Here is a 24859-nt window from a genome sequence, read left to right on the forward strand (position 1 = left end):
CTACAGGCGCCTGGGGGGGCTCAGTCGGTTAAACCTCCAACTTCCGCTCAGGTCATGATCTCACATTTAGTGAGTTCGAGCCCGGCATCTGATTGTGGGCTAACAGCTCAGAGCCTGCAACAGGTTTCTGATTATGTGTCTCCCTCTCCCTCTCTCTCTCCCCTCCCCCGCTCACACTGTCTCTCTCTCTCTCTCTCTCAAAAATAAACATTAAAAAAAAAATAAAGTAAAATAAAATTGCTCCCTCAAACATGGTTTGTACTGGGGAGGGGGATGGGGAAATGGATGAAATAAAGGAGATTAAGAGGTACAAACTCCCAGTTACAAGCCGTGAAGATGAAAAGTATAACATAGGGAATATCTTTAAAAAAATTTTTTTAATGTTTATTTTTGAGAGAGACAGAGTGTGAGGGGGCGGGGAGGCAGAGAGTGAAGAGACAGAATCCGAAGCAGGCTCCAGGCTCTGAGCTGTCAGCACAGAGCCTGATGCAGGGCTCGAACCCACCAACTGTGAGATCATGACCTGAGCCAAAGTCAGATGCTTAACTGACTGAGCCATTCAGGTGTCCCTAAATATTTTTTGTTCCTTGACTTTAGACATGCCTTTTGTGCATATTTTCATTACCTATTTCACACTAAAATCAGTTTAAACAGGTCACTGGTATATTTTGTATGATCCTCATTTAACTCATTGAACTCAGGGGTACTGGCTCCACTGTATGTACAATTTTTGATCGGATGTTACAAGTGCTGAAAAAGTCACTGTCTTTACATAGGCAGGAAGGTATGTGCACCCCAGCGGCTGTAGAAAATCAAATTACAAATGTGCCTTGAGCTCAGGCACACGTATTCCCACGAGATGGTTCTCATTCCCAAAGTATTCAGTTTCAATCTTGGCTTAAATATAGCTTGGATTTTTTTTTTTTTTTTTTTTTTTTTTTTTTTAGTAGTAGCTTGGAATCGAAGCCAAGCTATTGTTGATGTGCAAGCTGGCAGACAAGGCCACACATCATTCAATTTCCTGGTTCATATATATATTTTTAATGTTGTCCTTTATTTATTTTGAGAGAGAGAGACATAGAGTGAGCGGGAGAGGACAGAGAGAGAGGAAGACACAGAATCCGAAGCAGGCTCCAGGCTCTGAGCTGTCAGCACAGAGCCCGACGCAGGGCTCGAACTCACAAACCATGAGATCATGACCTGAGCTGAAGTCGGATGCTTAAGCGACTGAGCCCCCCAGGCTCCCCTGGGTCGTAAGATTTAATACACAGATGACTTAAATTACAACGCTTGAGGAGCACCTGGATGGCTCAGTGAGCTAAGCATCCGACTTTGGGTTAGGTCATGATTTCACGGTTCACAGGTTCGAACCCAGCCTTGGGCTCTGTGGTGACCACTCAGATCCTGAAGCCTGCTTCTGATTCTGTGTCTCTCTCTCTCTCTCTCTGCCCCCCTCCCTCTGCCCCTCTCTGTCCCTTGCTGCACACACTCTGTTTTTCTCTCTCAACGACAATAGAAAAAAAAAAGAAATGAGAATGCTTGTAAACATAATCTAGTTGGTTGTCACTGGTTAGCGGAGGCCGAGGAGACAGCACAAATAAATACCTTGGTAACGTGCACTAGATCCTGGACCAGAGAAGGACATCAGTGGGAAATCTGGTGATGTTTTAGTAAGTTTGAGAGCTGGGAGTTTGGAAGTTTAGTTAAAGGGATTATATCAATGTTCATTCCAATGGCTAATTATATTGACTATGTTAGTCTGTAACATTAGGGAAAACTGGGCTGAGGGCGCGCCTGGGTGATTCAGTCGCTTAAGCGTCTGACTCTTGATTTCGGCTCAGGTCGTGATCTCGTGGTTTGTGAGTTCGAGCCCCGAGGTGGGCTCTGCACTGACAGCGCAGGGCCTTGGGGGGGCCAGAAAGGGAGATGGGGACACAGACACACAGTGGGGCTGTGCGACAATGCAGGCAGAGACTGGCCCGATGCACCCGCCAGCCAAAGCGTGCCAGGAGCCTCCAGCGTGTGGAAGCGGCCAGGCCAGATGGGAGCCTCCCCTAGAGCCTGCGGAGGGACTTTGAATTCCAGAACTGTGAGAGAATAAAATGTTGTTAAGTCGCACAGTTTGTGATCCTTCGTGACAGCGACTCCAGGGGACTAATACGCCCACATTGGATTGTCCATAGTCTGTAAACGTTGGAGGAACAAGGTCCAAGCCACCGGAAGTGAGGAATATAATTGGGGCCAACAGGAGAGAAAGACGGCTTTTACTTTACAGTTTGCTTTGTAAATTTCTCTTCTATGTGAAACGTTTACCAGATGATGATTTCATCTGTCTGTTAAACTGCTAAGACCTACACACACAAAATTAAGGAGAATCCTTTGGAGCATTTCAGCAGTATTTCAGTGTATGTTTCAGGGGCACCGCTCACATTCACGATGCTGTTCAGCCCTCACTACAGTCTATTTCCCAAACCTCCCACCCGAACAGAAAACCGTTCCCCATGCCTCCTGCCCACCTGGGCCACGGAATTGCAAGATAATAAATTTATCTTGTGCTACGCCTCTAATTTTGTGGTAATTTGTTATGTAGCAATAGGTAACTACTCCAACCTCCTTCATTCATTGATTTACTCATGCACTGTATTTATGGAGCGCCTGCTTGGGCCGGGCACCGAGGAAAGAAGAGGGAACCAAACAGACACAGATCTCTGCCCTTCTGGAGCCTGTGTTCTGGGACGGAAGGAGACGATGCCATTGTAGCTCGGTGGGGATGGGGTGGGCGGATCAGGTGATGGGGTGGGTGGACCAAGTCACGAGGGGAGACAGGGAAGGCGCCAGGCACTGCTTGGTTTCTGCCGATTTCTTATTTTATGTTAAGGCACATCCAGTACCTCTTTTCATTTTCTATTTAATGCTTATTTATTTTGAGAGACAAAGATAGAGAGAGAGCGGCAGAGGGTCACAGAGAGAGGGAGAGAGAGATCTCATGTCCCACACAGGCTCCGCATCAGCACCGAGGCTGATGAGGGGCTTGAACCCACAAACTGTGAGATCAGACCGGAGCAGAAAAAAAAAAAACCAGTGGGTTACTTAATGGACTGAGCCACCCAGGTGCCCCTTATTTCATCTTTTTTTTTTTTTTAATGTTTAGTTATTTTTGAGAGAGAGAGAGAAAGAGACAGAGAGCGAGTAGGGGAGGGGCAGACAGATAGAGAATCCCAAGCAATCTCTGCACTGACAGCACAGTCCCCCAAGCTGGGCTCAATCTCACCAACAGTGAGATCATGACCTGAGTTGAAATCAAGAGTTAGACGCTTAATGGACGGAACCACCCAGGAGCCCCTCTGATAACTCATTTCACCTTTCTGCCAGCCCTTGAGGGGGCTGTGTTCTGATTCCTATTGTACAGACAGGCCCAGAGAGGTTAAGTAACTTGCCCGAGGTCACATGGTAAGTCGCAGAACTGGGATTTGAACTAGTGCTCCGGGGGAGCCCAGCGCATGCCCTTTGGTCCCATGGCTGCAGGTGGAGACTCCTGTGTGGTCCTTGGGGTGCCCAGCACCCTCATAGCAGTCATGGCTGATAATTTATTACGGATTCATCTCTGGGGAGTGGTGCAGAGGGGCACTGGGGAGGCAGGCAGCAGGGTCCCTGGGGGGCAGGAGGGTGGGCATGTAGCTTTGGAGAGGAGGAAAGTCAGAAAGGAGAGTGGCCGGCCCACATGACGGCTCTGGCCACTGTCCTGCAGCCACTGTCCCCTCGGGAAGCCCAAGCACCCATGTGCAGCTGTCTGCCCGGATGGTCAGGACCCAGCCGGCGACCGAAGCGTCTCTATCTCCTGCCCCTGCATCTAACTCAGGACCACAGGGAAACCCTGCTCTGCCCGGTCCAGACGCACAGGGCACCACTTCCGGTCAGTCACTCCCAGTTTCTCCGGGTCCACAGCCTCAAGCCGGCGGCCTCTTTCCCCGTGAAGCTTTCCGCTGCCTCTGTCCACCTGCCAGTCTCCATCAGATACACGGACGCGGCAGAGAAGACAGGGCAGTGGCAGGCTCCACAGACCGAGGGCTGGACGTCACCCCACCTGGCAGGTGCAGGGGGCTCAGCAAGGGAGTCCTTGGATCAGCCAGGTCTGCGTCTGGAGGGCTGGGTTTCATCCCGAAGCTAGTAGTGCTGTGTGTGTGTGTGTGTGTGTGTGTGTGTGTGTGAAGTGGGGGTGGGGGCTTAAAAACTGAAAATGATGGAGGCGGTGAAGGCTAGAAACGAGGTTACCGGGTTTGGTGCCTTGTCCATGCTGAAGGTCCCTTTCAGGTCAAGGGCAACAGGAAGGGGGACGCTCAAGGACCTCACTTAGTCACCGGGCTGAGGGGTTCCGGGGCTGTGAGACCCTGTGACACAGTAAAAAATACATATCTGGTCTCTGCCCATGGTTCCTAAGGCAGAGCTCCCCAAACCTCTGTGATTTCCTGAGTGATATGGGTGCTCGCTCTAATATTTGGTCTTTGACCTTGGATCCTGACACAGGACTCAAATCCCCTGGAATTGCCTGGGTGGCAGAAGTGTCTTTTTTTTTTTTTTTTTTTTTTTTTTTAATGTGTATTTATTTTTGAGACAGAGACAGAGCGTGAGCAGGGGAGGGGCAGAGAGAGGGAGACACAGAATCCAAAGCCGGCTCCAGGCTCTGACCTGTCAGCACAGAGCCCGTCGAGGTGCTCAGACTCATGAACCTCGAGATCAGGACCTGAGCCGGAGTCTGACGCTTAACCGACTGAGCCACCAGGCGCCCCGTGTCTTTTGTTCTAATGTGGTGACTCTGGGTGGGCTCCTGGAGAGCTTCAGGATGAGGGCTGGTCACCAGATAGAAAGGCCAAGGCTTCATTAGCAACTTGGAACTCGCAGCCCTCCTCTGGGGAGGTGGGAAGGGCTGGGGACTGAGATAAGGATGTGTCCCGTGCACGGGACAGTCCCTGGACCACAGGATTCGGGCAGGTACGCACAGGGAGCTGTGCAGAGGGTGGCACACCCAGAAGTGGGGGGGGTGTCTCTCTCCCCCCCCCCCCCCACCTCTCCCCGTGCGTCTCCCCGGCCAGTGTTCCTGTGGTACAGCCTTGAGCGTAAACCGGAGATCTAACAAGTAAACCGTTTGCCTGCGTTCTGTGAGCGCTTCTGGCAAATTAACGAACCCAAGCGGGGGGCCGTGGGATCCCCTGATCTGCGGCCAAGTGGAACAGAAGTGTGTGGGTGACCTGAGGCCCCGCTGTCAGCAATTGTCCCCTGAAGCAGCGGGTCTCCTGGGGTGGGAAGGGGTTAGGCGCTTAGTAAGCACTCAATAAATGTGTGTTCGGTGGCTTTTGTGTTGCCCTAAAGTTGACTTTGCTCAGACCCAAGACGTAAAAGCATGTCTAGCATGCTGCCTCACAGCATTCCTGCCCTGAGGAAAGGGACCCTCCCCTTCTGCTGGGGGTGGGGGTGGCTTAGAGAGCATTCCTGTCAACACCTTTCCAGGCTCTTGTTTGTTTCGTCTGCAAGGCAAGGGGGTCAGGCAGGGCCCAGACCCCCACGGGGAGAGGGTGGGGTGGCCGGTTGGGAGGGGCCTCCGGGCCTCAGGCCAACGACGACGGGCCCCATCTTCTCCTGACCTGACCTGTGCCTCTCCCAAGCTACCCCAGTCCGCCAGGTCACGTACTCCCCAGCCTACGCCAGCAGGCCCGTGGGGCCCCCCCGGGCACTGATCCCAGGCCTGCCCTGCCCTGTGCCAGGGGACGGTGGCGAGCTGTGAAAGAAACGACGGCACCCACGGCAGGAAACACACCGCAGGCCCTGTGGCTGGGGCACAGCGAGCCCAGGCCGAGCCTACAGGATGGAGACGGGGAGGGACCGCGGGGCTCAGAGTCCTAGGGTGACGCAGACGGGAACCAGAGAAAAGTCGGGGATGCTTGAGGTAGCCTGTCGCACAGAGCTCTTCGGGAAGAGTGGGCTCCAAGGCAGAGGCTGGCCCTGCTCCACCCTCTGCAGGGACCAGCTGGTGGCCTCACGGTGGTGACTCGGGCCCTCTCAGCCCCGACTCCCACAGGCCATGGGGACGGCACAGTCCATCCCTAAGGCGGGTGGCAGGAAACAGGTGGACAGTGGAGGTCCTCAGAGGGCAAGCTGGGCATGCGGCAGAGGGGTTCGGGGCTCCAGGGACAGGGTCCCTCTGACTCCCCCAGCACGGCTCCGGCCAGGCGACCCCCGGCAGGCGTTAGAAGCCAAGGGGACCCTCGGGTCACCTGAGAACGCCTGGCCTGTGACCGTCAATGCTCTTCCCAGGTGTCCTCGGTCCCAGACCAGGGGGAAGCAGTGCCCTCCCCATAGGCTCCTGGAGCCTTTGGCCATCGTGGGTGCACCGAGTGAACAGGGGAAATGACCGGGGTCCTGGTTCCTGTCCCCTAGCGGGTGGCTGGATGTGGCCAGGCCTGGCTGAGCGTGAGGGGCAACTCTTGGGTCTCACGTTGGCGACCATTTGGGGCACTTCTCCTATCACCTTATCCCAAAGGTACCAGAGCTCAGCCCTGTGGGGAGGACACCCCATGTCGTCTTTCTTCCTACACACTGGACTCTCCCAGACCCCCGGGACCCACCAGGGCCACGTGTCAACCTTACATCCCAAAGGGGTAACCGGGACAAGAGACCAGGGTGCTGACTGTCCAGGAGCCCACCGGGCTGCCGCGGACCGGTCCCTGTGTGTGGGGGGGTGTCTGTGGAGGTCCCACGACCCACCTGGCCTCTGGCTTACAAGTTGCCTCTGCAGGCCTGGGGATGTTCACACCCCCCACAGGACTCTTTGTGGGGGACCCACTGCCTCCTAGGCTCCCCAGCCGCGGGCCCCTCACCGCCCCCTGGGGCCCAAATACACCAGGAACCACCACAGGCTCCTCTCCATCCAGCCCACATCTTTGCTCCGCTGGGGCCGAGGCCTCGGCAGCAGGCAGGAGCTGCGTGGAGGGCCACCTTCCGGCCTGGCCTCCCCCCGTGGCGGTCCTGCCCAGGGATGGAGACCATTCTCCTGGGGTCAGCTTCCTGTCCCCCTGACCAATCTGCGGAAACTGTCCTCCGAAAAACTCGAGTGGCGGCCAGCTGGCCCCCCCGCCTTCTGTACCCCACACGGTGCAGCCCGAGGCCTGGCCCATGGCCCCCTCTTCTCTGTCCCTGGGTCATCTGAGGACACACACCAGTGGCCCCCTGACCCCTCTTCCCTGTTCACCAGTTTCATCTGGTTTCTCATCACCCTGATACCCCTCCCCCACCTTGGGGTGCCCAGCAGGACCCACAGAGGGCAGGGTGAAGGGGGGTGGGGGGGGCCGGGCCACTCCAGGACTGCTGGGTGCAGAAAGGAGCAGCTTAACCCACTGCCATTCCCTGCCCAACTCCCCCCACCCCCAGCCAATTCAAACGCACGCATTCCTGGACGTCCCAGATGCCCCTGGTCCTCACCTTTTGTTCCCTGTCGCCTCTTCAGAAGGAAGATCTGATGTCTGCGTGCGGAACGTTTCTCTATCCCACCTCGGCCTCCCTTGGCTGAGCCGGCTGTCCTGTCCTGACCACAGATGCGCTGTGGGACCCCACATCTCGATGGAGCCGGTTCCCTGCCGGTCCCTGTGCCCTCATCCTGGAAGGAAGTCCAGCCCTCACCCCACAGGCTCCCGCAGGCTCTGGCTGCACCAGACCTGGAAGCAGACCCACTCGCGAGTGGGCATTCCTCCCTCCTCCCTCCTGAGGCTTATTGCAGAAGCTATGGTTTTGCTGAACCCATGTGACGCTTTTCTGAGGTCATCGCGGCCCCGATTTCGTTTCATTTCTCCACCTGCTCTGAAATAAAAGCAGTTTAAAGGTTCCTAGTTTGTGAGACGAGTAAGGATTCCCTCCGAGGGTGAGGGAGAGAGCCAGAGAGCTAGCCCCGGGGCAGCTGGGAGAGCAGGGGTGGCGCTGAAGGCAGTTCTGAGCTCACTGTGTAAATACAGCCTCAGGTCCGGCCGGCGTCCAGTCCTGCCCCCCAGTCTGCAGCCCCCACCCCGTACTCATTATACTCTCTGCAGCCAATGTGTTTGGCCAAAGACCCTTTCCTTGGGAGCTTGCAGCTGGAGCCTTTGGTCCTGGGAGACATCCTGGAGGAGGTGACACTGTGCCTGGGAGGGCAGGGACTGAAACGCCCTTTGGCAACGACCATCATTTGTTATTTGCAAGACCTGGAGGTTCTACAGCAACCCTGGAGCCACACAGTGAGGTAGCTGGGGTTGGGGGCGGGGAGAGAGGAAGAGAGAGGAGAGAGAGGAGAGAGAGCGAGAGAGAGAGTGCACAAGAGCCCACTCACGGACAGGCCTGGGGTTCTGCTTTTATTGGGATCAGGGATGCGGGCCCAGGGTTTTGCAGGCTCACTCTTTATTGCTGAATTTAAACCATAAGAACAGGGGGCGCCTGGGTGGCGCAGTCGGTTAAGCGTCCGACTTCAGCTCAGGTCACGGTCTCGCGGTCCGGGAGTTCGAGCCCCGCGTCAGGCTCTGGGCTGATGGCTCAGAGCCTGGAGCCTGTTTCCGATTCTGTGTCTCCCTCTCTCTCTGCCCCTCCCCCGTTCATGCTCTGTCTCTCTCTGTCCCAAAAATAAAGAAGTGTTGAAAAAAAAAAAAGAAAAAAAATTAAAAAAAAACAAACAAACAACATAAGAACAGGAATCTAAGGCTTCGGAAGAGAGAGAAAAAAAAAAGTGGCCCAAATGGTCAGCTATAGAAGTCCACCGAACTCTCTAAAACAGCAGAGTGGGGAGGTGGCCTGGCCCTTTTCCTAGGGTGGCTGGCAATGTGTTCATGTGAGATAGCCTTCTTTGAAACGGACGCCTTGCCGATCAAAGTTCAAGATGGGCACCTGCGTCAGAAAAAAGAGAAAGGAAACCCCGGCGGGGGGGGGGGGACGGGGGGCTTACGCTGCACCCACCCTGTTGATGCCTCCATCAGAGGATGTGAACTACCTGGGGAGCTAATATGCCAAAAGCAGGGACAGGGCACACTGTCATCCAGAAAGTACACTTCTCAACAGGATTACGGTAACAAATCCTATAAATATTGAGGTGGGAGGAGAGTCTGGACTCCAGTTTGTAGGCGTCGTCCCAGACTTGAAGAGTCCAGCTAGGAAAATAGGTCGGTCATCTCAGGGGCCAGCTCAGGGAATCTGTTCAAGGATTTGGGTAACGCCACGAAATATTTTAACGTCTTGGGCCATCTAGTGTCGGGGGCAACCCGATCCGGTGGGGGCCTGCAGAAGAGGCCGTCAAAGAATTCACCTGAGGTGGAAAAAAGGACATAGAAGTTTCCTGCATGCACTGCAGGGGAGCAGTGGGAAAGGCTGCAGAGAAGCTGCCGTCAGCCAGGAGGGGGGAGGGGGGCTGCAGGAAAGGGGGAAGGTGAGGAGGGACAGGAACATGCGGGATTTTCCTTTTTGGCACCTGGATCTGGGTGTAAGTAATCCACCGGTCAGCTAGGGCTTACGGATATTTCGAGGCGGATCGCCCAATGTGCCGGTCTGTCTTCAGTCAGGGGGTCACTGTGGGCCCTCCTTCCTCACTCAGGCTTCCCTCGCTCAAGCTGGTGGCCTGCAAGTGGCCTGTACCTGGCGTCAGTGGGTTTGAACCTGTCCGGAGCCAGCAGGTTGCTCCATATCTCATCCAACCGGTCTTCGTCCTGAGGACAGGTCAGGTCAGGTCAGAGCCGTGTCTCATTTCAAAAGATGCTGATGCAGGCGGACTCCCAAGGTCAGGCCTCCAGCCCCCGCCCCCCAGCTATGGGGGTACATTCCAAGACCCCCCCGTAGATGCCTGAAACTGGAGACACTAGCAAACCCTACGTATACCATGCTTTTCTTATGCATAGATGCTTCCGATAAAATTCGTAAGTCGGGCACGGTAAGAAATTAACAATAACTAATAATAAAACAACTGTAATAGAATAAGACAATTATAATGACAGTAATAACATAATTTGACAATAAATTTCATATTACAAAATAAGCAAGGGTCTTAAAATAAAAAAACATTATAATATCTGCATTACACATGATAGAACAATAGTAGTTCAAAGCATAACAAGGCCTGTATGAAACTGGCCCCTCTCTCTCAGAATACCCCACTGGCCTATACTCACCCTACGTCGTGTGACGGCGTCACATGACGCAGCGGAGGTTAAAGACTGGGGCCGACGACAACGCCGTTCCTGAGCTCTGAGTGCCACCACGTGGAGGGGATAACTAGGGTACCATCTAGGGCTCAAAATGTCCTCGGGTGAGGGGAGGGCGGGCAGCGGCAACCTGGCAGCCGTGCCTGGTCTGTGGCATGAACGTCTCTGGTGACCGTCCTGAGGGGCCCACTGGCAACAGGCACGAAGACTGTCCCCCCGCGAGCTGCTGTGGTGGTCCCTCCGAAGTTTGGATCGAGTCGCCCCACTTGGGCCTGCCCGGTTGTGGGATGGGCGGTTTTAGGTCTCAAGGATCCCAGGTCAGAGGGCGGGAGAAATGCTGGAAGTTTGGAGTTGTAGCCGGCTACTGGAAGAAACTAGAATTCAGGATCTAGCCTAGGTGAAGACAAACATCAAAGATAATCCACGGTGCTAGAATATACCTGTGAAGGTGTGTTACTGAAGCAGACCTGTTCTCTCTGTAATCGCTCCGATCTGTGGCAAGGACAACCGTAGCAAGACTATTTTGTTTGCAAATTCAGTCTAGTTGCAATAAACTCGGCTCTCTTGTTTACATGAGTGCAGCAAGGATAGGGACTGACCATCCAGGCTCTTCCAAGTCTGCTTTCCTGGAACTTTTCATAAGGAATGTCAGATGGAACTCTGAAAAGCCTCTCCAGGCTAAGAAGCCAAGCCAACACCTACCTGTCCGATCTTACCTAGAATACCTATAAATTTGGGGGGCAGTCCCTCTTCGTGAGGTTCCTGGGCCTGTCAGGAGGCAATCTTCCTGACTCACACGATAAGGCTGTTGGGAACCCCGGCAAGGTTATCAGGCTGATGTTTCCAAGGGTTGGTTCCATACAGTCACTCTTTGTTCCTTAGCGCTGTCTGGTCATATCTCAGTCTATGCGCGTCGTTCTCAGATATGATATTCTAGCCAAAGCCTTGGTAATATGACCAGTGTTTCCAATAGTGTCCTGTCGCAAGGAGAACAGATTCTTATTGGACTTACACAAATGCGTTGCTATGAAAATATAAGCATACTTACTGGGAGTTTCCAGAGTCTGGAGGGATGAGGTAGGGAGAAAACGTAGCTGCTTTATCTTTGTTTACAAAGGTAGACTTCACAGACTGCCGTGAGTCATAGCTGGTTTAAGACAAAGTTTCCTTGAATCTGGAGAACAAGAAAGTAAAGAACCAGCAACGTTTCAAACAGAAGTCATAAAAACGTGTAAGGATCCTCATCGGGTCCGTCCGTCCCCTGAAATTAATCCTTGTTGATCCTGCCCTTTTGTCAGCAGGTTTTACAAATCTGGTTTTGCTTTCGAGTTCTGTAAATTCTTTCGCAGTTGAGCGATGCGATCTGAGAGTTCTCAGAAACCTGTATTCTAAAGCACCGGTCCGTCCTTGCTATGAATTTCTATGCAGACGAAACAGTTTTCCAAAAGCATCAGAGTACAGCAGTAACTGTCTGTAAATGACAAAAGACTTGAAGATGGACATGGTTAGAGAGCTGATGGAAGTTTATTACAACACAGCCGACACGGAAATCTGGTTATTTTGGGGACACACAACATTTTAAGGTGATAACTGGAATAATGACTGATAATATTACGTATCAGATTTTTTGCAGCTTCAGATAATTTCTGGAACACTTATGTTAATAACGTATATCCATACAAGGATATTAAGAAAGAAGTTACAGCATTATCTCTTATTTGAAAATCCTTCCCATGTAATATAACGTATCAAGTAAGACTAGTTGAAATTAAAAGAATTTTTAGGGGCGCCTGGGTGGCACAGTCGGTTAAGCGTCCGACTTCAGCCAGGTCACGATCTCGCGGTCCGTGAGTTCGAGCCCCGCGTCGGGCTCTGGGCTGATGGCTCAGAGCCTGGAGCCTGTTTCCGATTCTGTGTCTCCCTCTCTCTCTGCCCCTCGCCCGTTCATGCTCTGTCTCTCTCTGTCCCAAAAATAAATAAACGTTGAAAAAAAAAATTTAAAAGAATTTTTAATGTTTGTTTATTTTTGAGAAAGAGAGAGCGAGCATGCATGAGCAGGGAAGGGGCAGAGAGGGAGACACAGAATGCAAAGCAGGCTCTGGGCTCTGAGCTGTCAGCGCAGAGTCCGATGCCGGGCTTGAACCCATAAATTGTGAGATCATGACCTGAGCTCAAGTCTGACGCTTTATCAACTCAGTCACCCAGGTGCCCCTGCCCCCTCCAAGCCTATTTTTATAGCGCTTATAATAGTGATTCTGGTTTTCTCCTTTTTCATTTTGAAATAATCAGCTTCACTTTAGGACAAAATTACTTTGGGGAAGCCAGCCTGGGTTGGTCAGTGGAGCATGAGACTCTCGGTCTCGGGGTCATAAGTTCGAGCCCCATGTTGGGTGTAGAGATTATTAAAAATGGGACAAAATTGGGGCGCCTGGGTGGCGCAGTCGGTTAAGCGTCCGACTTCAGCCAGGTCACAATCTCGCGGTCCGTGAGTTCGAGCCCCGCGTTGGGCTCTGGGCTGATGGCTCGGAGCCTGGAGCCTGTTTCCGATTCTGTGTCTCCCTCTCTCTCTGCCCCTCCCCCATTCATGCTCTGTCTCTCTCTGTCCCAAAAATAAATAAACGTTGAAAAAAAATTTTTAAAAAAAATAAAAAATAAATAAAAATTAAAAAAAAATGGGACAAAATTACTTTCTTTTTACTTATTATTTCTAGTAGTTTAAATTATGTATATTAATTAGAATGATTAATCTTTACAAAACTTATTTTCTAGTGAAAACTAAGAAGTAAGCAATTGTGAACTGCTACACAGCATTCTCTAGGTTGTCAAATGTATGATATTTCTTAATTCCTAAAAACATAACATTTCCTCATAAGGCAATTTTTTCCAATTAAACTGCAGAGGCGTCAACCCATAATTACGGGGAGTGCCCTGTGAAGAGTAATTCTTTGGACTCAGGGTCCAATGGGGTCTCCTGAGGGGCGCCCGGGGGGCTCAGTCGGTGAGCATCTGACTCTCGAGTTCGGCTCAGGTCACGATCCCAGGGGAGTGGGACGGAGCCCCGTGTCTGGCTCCGCGCTGAGCATGGAGTCTGCTTAAGATGGTCTCTCTCTCTCTCTCTCTCTCTCTGCCCCTCCTCCCTGCTTGTGCACTCTCTCTCTAAAATAAAAATTAAAAATAAAATAGTACTAGCCAATACTACTAGTGAACATTAAAACTAGTGCATTAAAAAAAATGGGGCCTCTCGTGGGTTGGCAATAAAGAGGGGATCGTTTGGTCGCCACGGCATAGAAACTATAAACCCATCGGACCATGCCAAATTTGCACAGGAGACGGGCCTCATCTGGATGTTTGCTGTTGCCTGTGGGCCTTGGCAGAGATCTCGGCACGGGCACGGTGCCAGGCAATAAATATCCCGGTGAAGAGGCGGAGGCCCAGGTAGGAGTCTCCGTGGCTCCGGGGTCCTTTGCCTTCCCTTTCCCTCTGTCTCCTCCCGAGAGGCCTTGATAACCCTGTCAGCGTTTCCCTTGGTGGCAGGGAAGCCAGAACATTTTGGATGGTGTCACCGTGAGACCTCCTTGTAGGCCACTCTCCTTTCCAGGGCGTCCCAAGAGACCTCCCCGGGATCGGGGTCTGCCTCCACTGGCATGCTATGTGCAGGCTCTTTGGGAAAAAAAAGCCCCAGGCCTCTGGGCTGCTACACCAAGGCTTGGCATGCTGGCATGCACGGCACTGAACGATGCCTGGAAGCTTCTGCGGGGTTTGCGCCTATCGAGGAGCTGGTATATTAGGATGTGCTGGCACCAGAGGTCCAGAGCATTCACATCTGCCCGTTAATTTTTGTAGTGGTATCATACCAGGAATAGGACCCACATCAGGGGATGAACAGTGACAGCAGTGAGTGAAGCAGTGACAGAGAGACCGTGGCCTTCGTTGTATTTTCCCTCTGGTGGCATCACAGGTTTCTGGTTACGAGGCTATTTGATTCCTCTGGGTGAGGACACGCGGTCAGGGCACGACCCGCTGACTCAGTGGTCACTGGCATATGTCTCCTGTCCCGCTCTCCCACGGGCGTCTTTTCCTTGGGCCTTCAGCCCAGAGCCTCTCCGCGGGCAGGGACGCCAGCCTGGCGATCCAATCTGCCCGCCTCCGTTCCCCTTGGCCTTGAGAGGTGCAGAACCCTCACACACATTAATAGCCAACTAAGGCCTTTATAATTAGTGGTCTAACGAGATGATTAGACCGCATGGCCTCGATCACACCGCTCCAGGGAGGCCCGCGGATAATTATGGCGGCTGTGACCTCTTGGGTCAGATACTGCAGGCAACACACAGCAGAGGCAACACGCAGAAGCGCAGAGCAGCGTGCGAGGCTGCCCGTGAGCAGTGCTGCTTCCCCAGGCGGTGTTCCCGAGTCAGGTAGGGGTGAGTGAGCAAGCCGCGCTCCCCTCAGCTAACCGCAAGGGCAGTCACGCAACCCTGCCGGCGACACTGGCCGCTCTGTGTGTGGTCGGAGCCTCTCAGTCACCGGTGTCCCAACTGGCCCAGCCCTGTGGCTCTTACTATGACTGCAAGACACCCTTTGGCAATAACCATCAGGAAACTATGAAAAAAAAAATAATAATAAAGGCTTATTACGTCAGGACCAGAAAATTATACAACATACCTGGGGCCAGGCAGTGAGGTCTCTGGGAAGCAGGGACAGAGAGCCCGAGCGTGGGAGGGCAGGCTCGCAGGCCTAGGGTTCTGCTCTGGTTGGGGTCCAGGGTGGGGGCCTAGGGTTTCATGAGCTCACTCTTTATTGCTAAATTTAAAACATAAGAGCAGGAGGGATGCCTGGGGGGCTCAGTTGGTTGAGCATCTCTGTTTGGCTCAGGCCATGGCCTCACAGTTCATGAGTTCGAGCCCTGCATCGGGCTCTGTGCTGACAGCTCAGAGCCTGCCTGGGATTCTCTTTCCCTCTCTCTCTGCCTCTCCCCTGATCACGCTCTTTCTTTCTCTCTCTTTTTTTTTACACTCTTTCTTTCTCAAATAAATAAACTTAAAAAAAAAAAAAAAAGTAAGAGTAGGAATTTAAAGCTGTGGGGGTGGACAAGGGCCCAAGTGGTCAGTTACTGAAATCGACCAAACACTTTAGGACAAAGGAGCCCCAGCTGGGGGAGGTGGCCTGGCTCTTTAGTGTGGCTGGCAATGTGTTTGAGAAAGCCAGACATATACATATATATACACACACACACACACACACACACACACACACACACACACACTTTTTTTTTTTTTTCCAGTGGATGCCTCTTTGAAACGGATGCTTGGCCAATCAAATTAAGTCAGGCACCTGCATTACCAAACCAAACACAACGTTCAGGGCCTACACTCCAGAAGCATTTAGGTTTTCCCCATCTTTTTGTATTACGAAATTGTACCAAGACTGTATTTGTAAGAATGTCTCTGCTGGACCTTCAGCCTGTAGGCGGCCCTCCAGCAAGCAGCTCCCCGTGTGGCTCTGGGGCTCCGCAGTGCAGGGCTAAGGTGATGCCAGGTGGAGGGAGACCACTTTACATTTTCTTACTATATCCATATCCATATCTGTATCCGTATCCATATCTATCTATATATTTACATTGTGGAGATAAGCTTAGGAATCCCCCGGGCTTAAACCAATGGGTTAACAAGGCACAAAGAAATACAAAGTCATAAAATGCCCACACCTGAGTTTGGGTAAACCAGATTAGCACTCCAAGGGGGGTGCAAAGATACTCCGAGAATAGGGAAGCACAAAGGTGCCAGGATTAGGGAGATGCAATGCACCCTAAAATAGAGAGGGGGCGCAGAGCCCCCAAAATATAGAGAGAGAGGCAAAGGCCTGAAATAGAAATGGCACAAAGGTGCCCAATACACAGGAATAACAAGATTAGATATTCAGGGTGAAAGCACCCCAAATTTACTACTATAACAGAAAGCTGCTTTTATAGGAGAATAGGGCCAGGTTAGGTAAGTGGTGAATTGGACTTTGGATCACTGCACTGCAGGCAAAGCAGCCCAGAGCGGAGATGGTTAACCAAAGAAAAGGTGCCTTATTAACCCTGAGGTTATTCCCCCTATCTGTCACCTCCCCTAGGCTGGCAAAGAGAAACAGGCACAGAGCCTCCTGTCTGCTGTTAACAACCATCTACCCATCTGACCGGTGCCCTGATTTTCTTTTATATTGACCCAAACCCCAAACACCGTATATCTTTAAAAAACCCCTTTTCGCTCATGTCCACAAGTTAACGTTCACACCCATGTGTGAACACACCCATTGTCTGTACACACCCATCACGTTTGCAAGCCTTCTGATCTGAATAAATATGGGGCAAGGGCTCTTATTCGGGGCTCTTGTCTTTTTCCCAGACGTTAGCCATCTCTCGTTTGAATCCTGCGTCTGCTCTTTTGCTGGCCAAAAGAGAACTTTAGACTTAGAGTCTATGACTATGTATATATATATATATATGTATATATATATATATATATATATATATATATATACATATACATATATATATAATATACTATATATATACTATATAGTATATATATATTACTGTACTGTATGTATACTATATAGTATATATATATTACATACATTATACATATAATCTATATTTATATATATAGTTCTATGTATAGTTCCATATATTATAGTCATATATATAGTTCTATATATAGGATATATATATGATATATATAGTTCTACATATATATATGATATATATATATGTGGTACTATATATATGATACGCATATACAAACTATAGTTAACTATCTAGACAGATACACACATATACACACACACATACATGCCTCTTTTGTAAGGTTTCTTTTATTTTTAAGTAATCTCTACACCCACAACCCTGAGATCAAGAGTCACATGCTCTACTAACTGAGCTAGCCAGGTACCCCTTTTTAAGTAGGATTCGGGCCTAGGGTGGAGCCCAACGTGGGGCTTGAACTCATGACCTGAGGTGACACCAAGTGTTGGACACTTAACTGACTGGGCCACGTAGGCACCCCTAATTTTATAATTTTTTATAAGTTTATTTATTTTTGAGAGAGAGAGAGAGAGAGAGAGAGAGAGAGAGAGAACAAGTGGGGAAGGGGCAGAGAGAGAGGGAATCCCAAGCAGGCTCTGTGCTGATCGCATGGAGCCTGATGTGGGGCTTGAACTCATGATCTGTGAGATCATGACCTGAGCAGAGATCAAGAGTCGGATGCGTGAGTGACTAAGCCACCCAGGCACCCCTAATTTTGTAATTTTTAAGTGACGGGATTTCATGGGTTGATCTTTTACTTTTCAGTGGTTTTCTTGTTTTTCCCAGTGTTTTTAAATAAAAAGGTGCCAAGCCTGGTAGTCATAATTCATCTGAATTTTCATAAAACAATCCTAAGAAAATAAAGTTACTGCTTTTAAAGCTGTAGACATTTCTGAATCATAGAGAGCATCCACCCCAAGAAGGAGTGGGGGGTGGGGGAACATACTGACCTGGGCCAGGACGCGCTGCACGAAGGCTGCTGTGTGGTGTGCGGCCAAGGAGGCAATGCTCCCAAACGCTGTAGACCAGGATGGTCCCTGTGGCCTTTCCTCACCAGGTTCCTTTCTAGTGTCTTACTTCTACCGGTCCTGGGCACAGGAACAGAGTCACAGTCCAGGGGCTTGGATCTGAGGCATCTTTGGGGCCCCCGTGCTGCTGGGAGGCTGCTCAGGCAAACACTCTGCTTGCCGAGAGCCTGGCCTGCCCGTCCTGTGCTGAGGCTGCTAGTGCTGGCCAGGCCACACAGCCCAGCCGGGGCCTGTAAGCTACAAGGCCTGGCCAGGAAGGTGCTTGCGGGCCTGTGGGACGAGCTGGGCTGCAGCTGAGGCCTCCAGGTCAAAAGGAGACACCGGAGACCCTCCCAAGTGGTTGGGGGCACTGTATCAGCCCCGGGAGCTAGCCTTCTGCTGGGGTCTGGTGCCCCTCTGGAGGACAGGGTGTGATTCTTTTCCAGACATCCCCCCTCCCCACCTGTTCACACCCTCCTTGGCCACTTCTGATTGGTAGGTGCCTATTTGTTTGTGTCCTGCACGGCTGGAACAGGAGCTCCAGGGCCCCAGGTCCAGGACTCAAGGGGCGGAAATGCGAGTGGCCCCACTCACCCCTGTCCCAGCGGCCACCGACAGTGTTTCCGCCTCTCAGGCTCCGCTGGCCCAGCGGCCTCAGCTCCAGAGGAAAGGGTGCATCCACGGCGCTGCGACAAGGCCACGAAACAGGAAGCCGAAGGCACAGCCCAGGCCTGTCCACCTGGAGAACAAGCAGAGGCAGGGTGCAAGCTGATTCTTAGAGTGCAGGGAAAAGCAGCTACAAAGAAGGCTGGTCTGGGAGGCTCTAGCAAGCAGTTTCAGGTTTTATCCTGAAAGCATTGGGAAAGTTTTAAGCATTTTATTTATTTTATTTTTTCCCCATGTTTATTTACTTATTTTGAGAGAGAGAGAGAGAGAGAAAAGTGCACAGGGAGGGGAAGGGCAGAGAGAGGGAGAAAGAGAGACTCCCCATCAGGTTAGGTGCTGTCTGTGCAGAGCCCGACGTGGGGCTCGATCTCTTGAACCGTGAGATCGTGACCTGAGCTGAAACTGAGGGTTGGACACTCAACGGACCGAGCCACCCAGGTGCCCCTTAAGCATTTTAGAAGGTTGCATTTAAGGACTATTACTCTAACAAGCCAGACGCTGAAGTGTTAAACAGTATCCGTCTCTGGAGGACGGAACTGCCTGTGCTCATTTCTGTTGACCTGTGTTTTCTCATGTGTCCTCCAGTGACAGTGGCTGACAGAGATGTATCGGTGTCCTGAAGCCGCCATAACACACTGCCCCGCACTGGGAGGCCTACAACAGCATGGATTCGTTCTTGCCCAGTCTAGAAGCCACAAGTCCTAAATCAAGGTGTTGCGGGGCTTTGCTCCTCCAGAGGCGGCTTCTCTGCCTTTCCCGGCTTTTGGCGGCTGCTGGCACTCCTTAGCTTGTGACCACAGCCCCCGATCTCTGCCTTCATCTTCTCATGGCCTTCTCCCAGCGTCTGTCTCTTCTACTTAGGATGACACCGGTCACTGGATTTCGGGTCTACCCTAAATGCACGATAATTTGGTCTGGAGACCCTTAACTACATCTGCAAAGTCCCTTATTCCAAATAAGGTTACATTCTGAGGTTTTGAATGGACATGAAGTTTGGGGCGGGGGACACTAGTCAACCCACTACACGTGGGACACAAAATTTCAAAGGAAAATTTAAAAATCCCTCTGGAGGACCCCTGAAAGCTGGAGGGGAAGCCTGGAGGCCGGGAGCCTAAAGAGGAGGCATTGCTGGAGTCCAGGCCCGCCTGTGGGCATCAGCGGTGAGAAGGACAGAGGGCAGCATGCCGGGAAAGCTGTGCAAGCCAAGTCAGTAAGACTCCGGGCTGCTGGCTTTCTGGCTTGGATGAAGGGGCTACTTACCCAGATGGGAATGACAAGAGAAGCAGTTTCGGGAGGAAGAGCCATGAGAAAACCTCCATGAGCCGGGTATTGCCTCCCAGCATGACCAAGAGCGACTCCTCTCTGAAGGAGTCCTAAAACGAAAGAATCGGTGGAACGGGAGTTTGTGCCTTCCTGCTACGGTCCAGTTTTCTAATTGTCACATATGCCTAACTGTGCCACTTTGCAAAGGGTGGACCATAAACCTAACACACACATTTCAGGATGTATGGCTTTGTGCATCCTGCTAGTTGAGCCACGTTGTAAATTTCCATAAAAGAAGACTGCAATGTTCAAGCTCACTCATGATGAGTGACATGCCACCTAAAGCCACACTGGCGTAAGCTGGATTTCATTAAAGTTAAAAACCTTCAGGGGCACCTGGGTGGCTCAGTTGGTTGAGCATCCGACTACGGCTCAGGTCACGATATCACGGTCCATGGGTTCGAGCCCCAGGTCGAACTCTGTGCTGACAGCTCAGAGCCTGGAGCCTGCTTAGAATTCTGTGTCCCCCTCTCTCTTTACCTCTCCCCCACTCGTGCTATGTCTCTCAAAAATAAAACATTAAAAAAATTTTTAAAACTTCATGCATGGAAAGGACACTACCAAAACACAAAAATCAACCCATAGAATGGGAGAATATAGTCACAAATCAGATATCTCATAAGTAATCGATACCTATAATATATAGAGAACTCTTGTAACTCAGGAACAAGAAAACCAACCCAATAAAAAAATGGACGAAGGACCCAAATAGACAATCCTCCAAGGAAGATCCTCAAATGAACAAAAAACACATGACAAGAGGCTCAATGTCATCAGAGAAAGGCTAATCAAAGACACAACGAGGGGCGCCTGGGTGGCTCAGTCGGTTGGCCATCTGACTCTTGATTTCAGCCCAGGTCATGATCTCACGGTATGTGGGTTCGAGCCCCATGTTGGGCTCTTTGCTGACACTGAGGAGCCTGCTTGGGATGGTCTCTATTTCCCTCTCCACTTGCCTCTCTCTCTGTGTCTCAAAATAAGTGAATAAACTTAAATTAAAAAAAAAAGATACGAGATTGCACTTCACACCCGCCAGCATCGCTGAAGTCACAGGGACAGACAAGTGCTGGCGAGGCCGTGGAGAAACGAACGCTCGCGCACCGCTGGTGGGGACGCAAAATGGTGTGGCCCCAGGGGAACACAGCGTGGCGCTTCCTCAAATAGCTTAAACGTGGAATTACAGATGACCCGGCAATTCTAATCCTGGGTGCACACCTGAGAAATAAAAGCAGACGTGTACACAGAAAGCTGTACGCCAACATTCACAGTAGCATCGTTCACAACAGCCCAAATGTGGAAACTCAAACGTCCACCAGTGAACGAACGGACAAACAAAAGGTGGGAATGTACATTCAACGGAATAGATTCGACCGTGAAAGAGAAGGAAGCTCTGACACATGCTACTACCTACAGAAACCTCGAAAACATTGCGTTCAGTGCAACAAGCCAGGCATAAAAGGAGAGAGAGTGTGTGATTCCACGCATAGGGGACCTAGAAGAGGCAAATTTATAGACACAGAAAACAGAGTAAAGGTTACTGGGCTGGGAGAAGGAGGAAGAAGGAGTTATTGTTCACGGGGACAGTTCGGGTGATGAAAAGGGTCTGGAAAGGGATGGTGGTGATGGTAGCAAAACACTGTGAATATACTTAACGCTACTGAACGGCCTGTGAATAGTTAAAAGGGTACCTTTCAGGGTGTGTACATTTTGCCACTACACTGAATTCCACCTCTCACTTACCAGGTTAGCAGAAATTGGGAAATACAGCAACCCACTCTGTTGGCGAGGCTGCGGGAAAGCAGGCCTCTTCATATTTTGCTTGTGGGAGGAATCTGTCATTACCAACAAAACTCCACGCCTTTACCTTTCGCCTTAGCAATCCTGCTTCTAGAAATTTCTCTTGTAGGTACACCCTCAACAATACAAAAATTACCTCTGACTTGCTTACTCATGGCAGCTGGGTGTGTAACGATAAAATATTAGAAACAATTTAGAGGCTCATACATAAATGAGTGATTGGATCGAAGTCCACCCACAGATCTCTGTAAGTTGACGTGGAATGATTTCCAGGCCATATTGCTAAGTGAACAACAGGAAGTGTGAAAAAGTATCTAGAGCGTGCAACTTTGCGTAGGAAAGAAGGGGAGGCAAATACACATTTGCCTCCTCACCTGAGCAAAGAGTAACCTAGGAAAGAAAACCCTAAGAGGACTGAGATTGATTCCAGAAGGTTAGTGGGCAGGAACTGCACGGGGTGGGGAGGGAATGAGAGAGAAGCCATTGCTCTGAACGTACCTTTTGGTACCGCCTTTTGGAATCAAGTTAGCGCTTCGAGTACTCGAAAAAAAGAAAATAGATCAAACCTTCAAGGAAGAGGAATCTTCAAGGGAGGAAAAGTCCTAAAATGTAATACATACAGAAACAAATGAATCAAAAGCATGATTTCAAATGAATAACACACACACACTCAAGGGTGAGGGAAAAAAACAATAACATAAGCAACTTTTGAATACAGTATTCAGAGCATATGCCCCCAAGCTAAAGGCAAAAAGAACTCCACACAAATATTTAACTCTAATCGGTAGGCTCCCCACCGCTCCAGACATAGATGAACAAATCTGAAGCTACTTTTTGGAATTCTAGGAAATTGAACAAATCAATCAATCGATGGGTGAATCGGGAGCCAAGTTCTGAGGGCTGGAGAATACAGTTACAAACACCGGTGGGGGGATGGGGGGGAGGTCGGGGGAGGAGGAGGTGAGGAGAGAAAAACCCTGCAGCATTAGGTTGGAATTAGAGACGTTGTAAACTCGGGGGTGTGCACATCTTATCCATTTCCCAGCTTTGTTTTCCAAGAAGGCCCAGAGGTAATGATGCCACACGAAGTCTAAGTACGCCTACAACCCTTATCTTGGTTTGTGGACACATTTTTCTCTGTTTCCACCAGATACTTCTTCTTTTTCCTTTTTGAAAACTACCAGGGGAAAACTAGAAATTTTACAGCAGAGAAACCACATTGACCACTTCTTCAACACAAGAATCAAAGTCAGCGTTGGCAGTAATGGAACTCTTGGGAAGAATGTCCCTCTTCATATTGGGTACTGAGGACACAGCATTCATTTCCATGTTTTTCCCACCCAAAGCGCGGAACCTGAATCTAAACATGATGAAACATCAGACAGACCCAACTTGCGGCACATTCTGCAAAATAAATGGCCTGTACTCTCCAAAAGTGACAATGTCATGAGTTACAAACGAAGAATTAGGAACTGTTCCAGATTAGTCTAAAAAAGACAGACAACTGAATGCAATGGATACATGGTTTTGAATTTCCTGTTGCTATCAAGGATTTGTTGGAACAATGGACAACGTTTCAATAAGGCCTGTAAATTACGTAGTGTGTCAATCTTATCTTCCTGATTTTGAAATCTGTACTGTGGATGTCAGGGAATTCACCGTTCTTCCCACAGGAAAAGGAGAACCCTCACCCATGGGGTTGTCATGAGTGTCAAATGCAGAACTTGGCCTCAAACAGTAGGTAAATACAGGGAAGGTATTTACCATAATTATGGTAGGAACGAGTCTCAGGGGAAGCGGTGGGTTTTAAGATACCACCACCCTACACCCTCAACTTCAGAAACACCAGCTCGGGCCCAGAAAGACTGTTCCCTAGGCTACTCAGAGGTGCTTTTGCTCACGGGAGCATTACCCACAGGTGCCGGGTTCCGGGCAGCGGGGTTTAGAACAGCACCCGGGGCCACCGCTCCCACCCGAAACCGCAGGCTTCCTGGTCCAGCTCCTGAGACGGGTATTTGGTAAAATCAAATACAAAGCCCCAAAGTCAAAGGGGCGGCAGTTGATTACGGGACCTCGTGAGGGTGCGAGACGCCCCCCCCCCCCCCCCCAACCGAGGTAGGGGCGCGGCCAAGGGCGAGCCCAAGGTCGACCAGCAGGTGGTGGTCTGAGAGGCTCAGCGGCTTTCAGCTGTGCTGGGAGAGCGGGACTCCTCCTCGGGTTGCAAACGCGGACTTTTTTTTCTTTTTTTAATTTTTTTTAACGTTTATTTATTTTTGAGACAGAGAGAGACAGAGCATGAACGGGGGAGGGTCAGAGAGAGGGAGACACGGAATCTGAAACAGGCTCCAGGCTCTGAGCGGTCAGCACAGAGCCCGACGCGGGGCTCGAACTCACGGAGTGTGAGATCGTGACCTGAGGCAAACGCGGACTTTAAAAAGGTAACAGGAGGCACTCTGCGGAGGGGTGAAGAATTTGAGGGTGTTTGTAACGTTGTTGCCCTGCCACGTTTAACGTGTCCCGGGTTCTGTAGAAAACGGCGTCGGTGCCCGGCCGCCTTACCCGGAGGAACTAGTACGAAAAGTATCCCCCAAGGCAGCCAGCCGGCCCGGCTCAGCACTACCTGCAGCGGTGGAAGCTGCCAACCCCCTCGGCCAGCTTCCGTGGCTTTTGCCTCAGGCCCTGGGCCTGACGCCGGGCTCTGAAGTTAGGAGTGTACCCGCCGCCTAGGGTCTGCGGGGGCTTTTCCCGGGTGCGGAAGGCCGGGTGCGACGCTGCCGCGGGCTCGCCGCGCGAGGCCCGTGGCCACAGGGAAGCAGTTAGGTCGCTGGGCTCGGACCATCAACTCCAAACATGGGGAGACAAAATGGCGGCCGTGCCTCGGGCCGAAGCCACATACGGGTTCCGCGGCACGCACGAACTGCAACTCCCAGAATGCTCTGGTTAGAAAGTGGGAGGGCGAGGAGCGCGCTAGCGTCCCTCGATGTGGCGCTAGGCCCCCCATGCCCCGCCCCCCCCGGCGGAAATACTCCGAATACGTGGCCCCCTCTGGTCCTCTCACCCGCCCTTCCTCGCACTGGCCGAAGGGATTCGTAGTTCCCTGGCAGCTGCGTTGAACCTCCCTTGGGCCTTAAGAAACTACACTTCCCGAAGTGGCCTCGGCGCCTGCGCAAAGCGCCGCGGGACGTACTACGGTTCCCGGCGGGCCCTGCGACGCGCGCGGGTGCGTGCTGACGCGCTTCGTCGGTCGTGCTGACGTGCAGCGCGGCCCAGGCGGGGTGCGAGTGGCGCAGTCGGAGCCC

At 51.3% G+C, this 24859-nt stretch overlaps 1 long non-coding RNA gene across 2 annotated transcripts; it reads right to left on the reverse strand.

Annotated features, from left to right (window-relative positions):
* Positions 1-9950: 9950 nt before the first annotated feature.
* Positions 9951-22227, reverse strand: LOC121019651 (uncharacterized). Of its 2 annotated transcripts, none has more exons than XR_005785725.1 (6): positions 22059-22227; positions 18369-18513; positions 17718-17855; positions 11251-11376; positions 10919-11179; positions 9951-10595 (listed from the first exon to the last, which is right to left on the reverse strand). It is a non-coding gene; the product is annotated as an uncharacterized LOC121019651 (long non-coding RNA). The 2 variants fall into 2 exon arrangements; XR_005785724.1 differs by having other exon boundaries at positions 9951-10834.
* Between the last annotated feature and the right edge of the window lie 2632 nt (positions 22228-24859).

Source organism: Herpailurus yagouaroundi, unplaced genomic scaffold, assembly GCF_014898765.1.
Source record: "Herpailurus yagouaroundi ecotype Mexico unplaced genomic scaffold, PumYag 222, whole genome shotgun sequence".
NCBI classification, from domain to species: domain Eukaryota; kingdom Metazoa; phylum Chordata; class Mammalia; order Carnivora; family Felidae; genus Herpailurus; species Herpailurus yagouaroundi.